Source organism: Phaenicophaeus curvirostris, unplaced genomic scaffold (assembly GCF_032191515.1).
Source record: "Phaenicophaeus curvirostris isolate KB17595 unplaced genomic scaffold, BPBGC_Pcur_1.0 scaffold_668, whole genome shotgun sequence".
Taxonomy (NCBI): Eukaryota; Metazoa; Chordata; class Aves; order Cuculiformes; family Cuculidae; genus Phaenicophaeus; species Phaenicophaeus curvirostris.
Window position 1 is genome coordinate 12,130 of NW_027207182.1, and position 6,262 is coordinate 18,391.

Below are 6,262 nucleotides of genomic sequence, written 5' to 3' on the forward strand. Positions count from 1 at the left end.
GGCCTGGGGTGGGGGACACACACACAAGGGGGTCAGGGACCCCCCCCAGCACCCCAAAACCCCCCCAGCACCCCAAAACCCCCCCAAACCACCCCAAAAACCCTAAAATCCCCCCAAACCACCCCATAAAACCTGAAAATCAACCCCAAGCCACCCCATATATGGGGGACTTATAGCCTTGTGTCCCCATCACAGGCCTGGGGGGGGGCACAGGGGGTCAGGGACCCCCCCAGCACCCCAAAACCCCCCCAGATCCCCCCCCAAAAACTCAAAACCACCCCAAAACACCTCAAATTCCCCTCAAACTACCCCAAAACCTCAAAATCAACCCCAAACCACCCCATATATGGGGGACTCATAGCCTTGTGTCACCATCACAGGCCTGGGGGGGGACACAGGGGGTCAGGGACCCCCCCCAGCACCCCAAAAAACCTCAACCCCCCCCCAAACCACCCCAAAAGCCCTCAAAATCAACACAAAATCACCCCCAAAACCTCAAAATCAACCCCAAACCACCCCACTTATGGGGGGTTCATGGCCTTGTGTCCCCATCACAGGCCTGGGGGGGGGGACACAGGGGGTCAGGGACCCCCCCCAGCACCCCAAAACCCCCCTCAAACCACCTCAAAATCCCCCCAAACACCTCAAAACCCCCCCAAATCACCCCCCAAAAACCCTCAGAACCAACCCCAACCCCCCCATATATGGGGGTTCACGGCCTTGTGTCCCCATCCCAGGCCTGGAGGGGCAGGGGGGGTGAATAGGGGTCAGTGACCCCCCCTTCCCCCCCCCCCCCCCCCCACTTTTCGCACGCGCACCCCCTCGCACACGCTGGTGCCGGGTCGGGTTATTTTTAGCGGGAAGTGGGGCGCGTCCCGGGGGGGGCCCCGGCGTGCGAGGACACGGGGACGCGGCGGCGCCCTCACCTTGGGGGCCCTTGAACCAGATGGGGGGCACGCGTGTGCAAAGGGGGGGGGGTGGGAGCACGCGTGTGCAACTATGGGGGGCTGGGAGCACGCGTGTGCAACTATGGGGGGCTGGGAGCACGCGTGTGCAAGTATGAGGGGCTGGGAGCACGCGTGTGCAAGGATGAGGGGGCTGGGAGCATGAGTGTGCAAGAATGAGGGGGCTGGGAGCATGCGTGTGCAAGTGTGAGGGGGCTGGGAGCATGCGTGTGCAAGTGTGAGGGGGCTGGGAGCATGAGTGTGCAAGTATGGGGGGGCTGGGAGCATGCATGTGCAAGTGTGAGGGGGCTGGGAGCACGCGTGTGCAAATAGGAGGAGCTGGGAGCACGTGTGTGCAAGGATGAGGGGGCTGGGAGCATGAGTGTGCAAGAATGAGGGGGCTGGGAGCATGCGTGTGCAAGTGTGAGGGGGCTGGGAGCATGAGTGTGCAAGGATGAGGGGGCTGGGAGCATGAGTGTGCAAATAGGGGGAGCTGGGAGCATGTGTGTGCAAGTATGGTGGGGCTGGGAGCATACGTGTGCAAATATGAGGGGGCTGGGAGCATGCGTGTGCAAGTGTGAGGGGGCTGGGAGCACGCGTGTGCAAGTATGAGGGGCTGGGAGCACGTGTGTGCAAGGATGAGGGGGCTGGGAGCATGAGTGTGCAAGTATGAGGGGGCTGGGAGCATGTGTGTGCAAGGATGAGGGGGCTGGGAGCATGAGTGTGCAACTATGAGGGGGCTGGGAGCATGAGTGTGCAAATAGGGGTAGCTGGGAGCACACGTGTGCAAGGATGAGGGGGCTGGGAGCATGAGTGTGCAAGAATGAGGGGGCTGGGAGCATGCGTGTGCAAGTATGAGGGGGCTGGGAGCATGTGTGTGCAAATAAGGGGGGCTGGGAGCATGAGTGTGCAAGTATGAGGGGCTGGGAGCACGTGTGTGCAGATGGGGCTGGGAGCATGCGTGTGCAAGTGTGAGGGGGCTGGGAGCACGCGTGTACAAGTATGAGGGGCTGGGAGCACGTGTGTGCAAGGATGAGGGGGCTGGGAGCATGAGTGTGCAAGTATGAGGGGGCTGGGAGCATGTGTGTGCAAGGATGAGGGGGCTGGGAGCATGAGTGTGCAACTATGAGGGGGCTGGGAGCATGAGTGTGCAAATAGGGGTAGCTGGGAGCACACGTGTGCAAGGATGAGGGGGCTGGGAGCACACGTGTGCAAATAGGGGGAGCTGGGAGCATGCGTGTGCAAGGATGAGGGGGCTGGGAGCATGAGTGTGCAAGAATGAGGGGGCTGGGAGCACGCGTGTGCAAATAGGGGGAGCTGGGAGCACACGTGTGCAAGGATGAGGGGGCTGGGAGCATGAGTGTGCAAATAGGGGGAGCTGGGAGCATGTGTGTGCAAGAATGAGGGGGCTGGGAGCACGCGTGTGCAACTATGAGGGGGCTGGGAGCATGAGTGTGCAAGTATGAGGGGGCTGGGAGCACGCGTGTGCAATTATGAGCGTGCAGGGAGCACACACGTGCATGCATGAAGGAGCTAGGAGCACGCGTGTGCAAGCGTGAGTGCACGGGAAGCTGGTGCGGGTGCACTGGGAGCACACGTGTGCAAGGACGGGTGCTCTAGAAGAACACGTGTGCAAGGACGAGTGCTCCAGGAGCACGCGTGTGCAAGCGTTTGTGCACGGGGAGCTGGCGTGGGTGCACTGGGAGCAGGCGTGTGCAAATGTGGGTGCTCTGGGAGCTCACGTGTGCAAGGACAGCTGCTCTGGGAGCTCACGTGTGCAAGCGTGAGTGCACTGGGAGCAGGCGTGTGCAAATGTGGGTGCTCTGGGAGCTCCCGTGTGCAAGGCTGGGTGCTCTGAGTGCATGTGTGTGCAAACATTTGTGCATGGGTAGCTGGTGTGGGTGTCGGGAGCACGCGTGTGCAAGGACGGGTGGATTGGGAGCCCACGTGTGCAAGCGTGAGTGCACTGGGAGCTGGCGCGAGTGCACTGGGAGCACACGTGTGCAAAGGTGGGTGCTCTGGAGCACACGCGTGCAAGCCGGAGTGCACTGGGAGCTGCTGTGGGTGCTCTGGGAGCACGGGTGTGCAAGGACAGGTGCACGGGGAGCAGGCGTGTGCAAACGTAGGTGCTCTAGGACCAGGCGTGTGCAAGCACGAGTGCACTGGGAGGTGGCGTGTGTAAACGGGGGTGCTCTGGGAGCTCACGTGTGCAAGGATGGGGGCACGGGGAGCAGGCGTGTGCAAGCGGGAAGGCGCACAGGGGTGCCGGGAGCACGCGTGTGCAAGGATGGGTGGACCTGGAGCCCAGGTGTGCAAGCATGAGTGCACTGGGAGCACACGTGTGCAAGGCTGGGTGCTCCAGGAGCACGCGTGTGCAAGAGTGGTTGCTCTGGGAGCACGCGTGTGCACGCGTGGGTGCACAGGGAGCACGTGTGTGCGAAGGTGAGTGCTCTGGGAGCTCAGGTGTGCAAGGCTGGGTGCTCTGAGCACACGCGTGTGCAAGCATTTGTGCATGGGGAGCTGGCGTGTGTGCTGGGAGCTCACGTGTGCAAGGGCGCGTGCACGGGGAGACAGCGTGGAGCCCGGGAACACGCGTGTGCAAGCGAGCGTGTGCACACGGGGAGGCAGAGGGTGTGCCCAGAAGCAAGCGTGAACCCAGCGGGGAGCTCCCCCTTTGCACACGCCCCCTCCCCTTTGCACACGCGCGTGCCCCGAGCCCTCGTGCGCCGCCAGCCTCGCTCCGGCGCTTGTTGCCATGGCGACCGGCAGCCGATGCCAGGATGGGGGGGGGGGTAGGAGGGACCCAGGTGTGTGCGCACACGCGTGTGCAAGCGCACACGTGTCCTCGTGCAAGGCCGGAGAGACCCCCCCTCCGTGCAACACGCCGTGCACACGCATCCTCGTGCGACACGCGTGCAGCCCCGGCCCTTGCTCATACGTGCGATGGGCTTGCACACTCAATTTGCACACGCATGGGGGACACACACATGCTCTTGCACACGTGGAACGGCTCACACGCGCCTCTTGCACGCTCAAAGGGGTTCCACACGCCTCTTGCACACGCACACACAGCTTTCCACGTGCGTCTCCCGCCCCATGCACACACAAACACCTCTTGCACACGAGTTTATGGGGATGCACACGCCTCTTGCACACGAGGCTAGAGGGATGCACACGCCTCTTGCACACACGGTCGCTCCCACCCCCGTGCACCTGCAAATCTGGGGCTGCTCCTGCCTTGCACACGCATGTGACAGGGCTGGGACTGGCACCGGGGGGGGGGGGTGGGGAAGCAAAATGAGGCCACAGAGGCTGCTCGCACACGCGTGTGCAACACCGGATCCCCCCCCGGCAGCTGCAGGGGCCGCACGTGTGACACACGTGGCAGCGAGGAGCCACACGTGTGACACACGTGGCGGGGAAAGACACACGTGTGACACACGTGGCGGGGGGGGCAGCGCGTCCACACGCTCTTGCACGCCCACTGCCCTCCCCCTTGCACAATCAGCCCCCTCGGGTGCCTCAGGCTTTGCGCACACCCACCCCCCCTCCTTGCTCGAGCACCTGCACGCCCCTCCTCGCACCATCACCCCCCCTTGCACGAGCACCTCCCTTGCACGAGAAACCTCCTCGCACAAGCAAGCCCCTTGCACACCCCCGGCCTCATTGCACCCAGCTCTCTAGTGCAAACCCCCTTGCACCCCCCCCATTGCACACGCCCCCTTGCACAATCCCCCCTTGCACCCCTCCTTGCACAATTCCCTTTTGCACACTCCCCCCTCGCCCCCCCAGCCGCACACCCCCCCTCCTTGCACGCTTCCTTCTCCTTCCTTTGCACCCTCCCCCCTCTTTTTGCACCCCCAGCCTCCTTACACGCCTCTTTGCACGACTGCCCCCTCCCTCCCTCCCCCCTCCTTGCACACTCACCCCTCCCTTTACACACCCCCCCGGCCCCATTCCCACGTTTTCCACCCCCCCCTCCTCCTTCCATCGCTTTGCACGCCCACGCTGAGCTCCCCCCTCCTTTTGCACGCCCCCTTTGCACACCCACCCCCCCTCCTTGCACACCCACCCCCCTTGCACACCCCCCCGCCTTTAAACCCGAGCTCAACCCCCCCCTCTCGAGCCTTTCACGCCCCCCCCCTCGCCTCCCCCCGGCTCCTTTATCCCCAACCCCCCCTCCCATTTGCACACGCGGCTCCTTTACACGCGCCCCCCCTTGCACACACCCCCTCCCCCTCTCCCCTCGTTGCGCGCCCCCCCCCCCTTTTTGCACCCCCCCCTCCCCTCCCCCTCGTACCTGGGGCACCGGCTGCAGCGAAGCCCCCGCGCGCGGCCGAGCGGAGCCGCCCCGCCCCCCCCAACCCCGGGAACGAGGCCACGCCCACTCCAGGCCACACCCACTCCAGGCCACGCCCACTCCAGGCCACGCCCACCGCGTCTGGACACGCCCACGGGGAGCCCCGCCCCCTCAGGCCCCGCCCCCAACCGCATCCACCCCCGTATAGCTCCACAGGCCACGCCCACTCTAGGCCACGCCCACTCCGCCTGGACACGCCCACAGGGAGCCCCCACCCCCTCAGGCCACGCCCCCACAGCCACGCAGGCCACGCCCACTCGCTAAGCCACGCCCCCTTGATGACCCATTCGATCGTTGGCCACGCCCCCTTAGGGCAAGACACGCCCCTCGCCCCAAAGACCACGCCCCTTGACTCCCACAGCCCCGCCTCCCCCCCTTGGCCCCGCCCCTAGGGGCGAGGCCACGCCCACAACCCTCCAGCCACGCCCACTAAGACCTATGGTGGCCACGCCCCCTCGCAAAGCCACGCCCACTCACGTGACCGTCAACCCTGGGCCACGCCCCCTTTCAAAGCCACGCCCCCTCATCTCAAAGCCCCGCCCACCGCCTAGACATGGACCACCGCACGGATACGCCCCCCAATTTAAGCCCCGCCCCCCTGTCGTGAGCACGCCCCCTCACCACAAGCCACGCCCCCTCACCTCAGGCCACACCCACCTCTGGCCACGCCCACGCGGCTTTGGGGGGGGCAGGAAAAGGGGGGGCGGGGAGGGGGGTGCAAAAAGCTACACCCCTCCCCGCAGCCCAGGTCCCACCGAGATTTGAACTCGGATCGCTGGATTCAGAGTCCAGAGTGCTCACCATTACACCATGGGACCGGCGGGTTCCCCCCCGCGCCCGGCGCGCCCCTCAACCCTCCGCGCCCCGAAAAAAATGGGGAATAAAGCGAAGGGGAAGCAGGAAGCGGCTTCCGGGAGGGAAAAAAGGAGCAAAACGGGAAACGCGCCCGAACAGGAGA

At 64.9% G+C, this 6,262-nt stretch overlaps 1 non-coding gene across 1 annotated transcript; it reads right to left on the reverse strand.

Annotated features, from left to right (window-relative positions):
• Nucleotides 1-6,050: 6,050 nt before the first annotated feature.
• On the reverse strand, nt 6,051-6,122 carry TRNAQ-CUG (transfer RNA glutamine (anticodon CUG)). The gene has a single exon. It is a non-coding gene; the product is annotated as a tRNA-Gln (tRNA).
• Between the last annotated feature and the right edge of the window lie 140 nt (nt 6,123-6,262).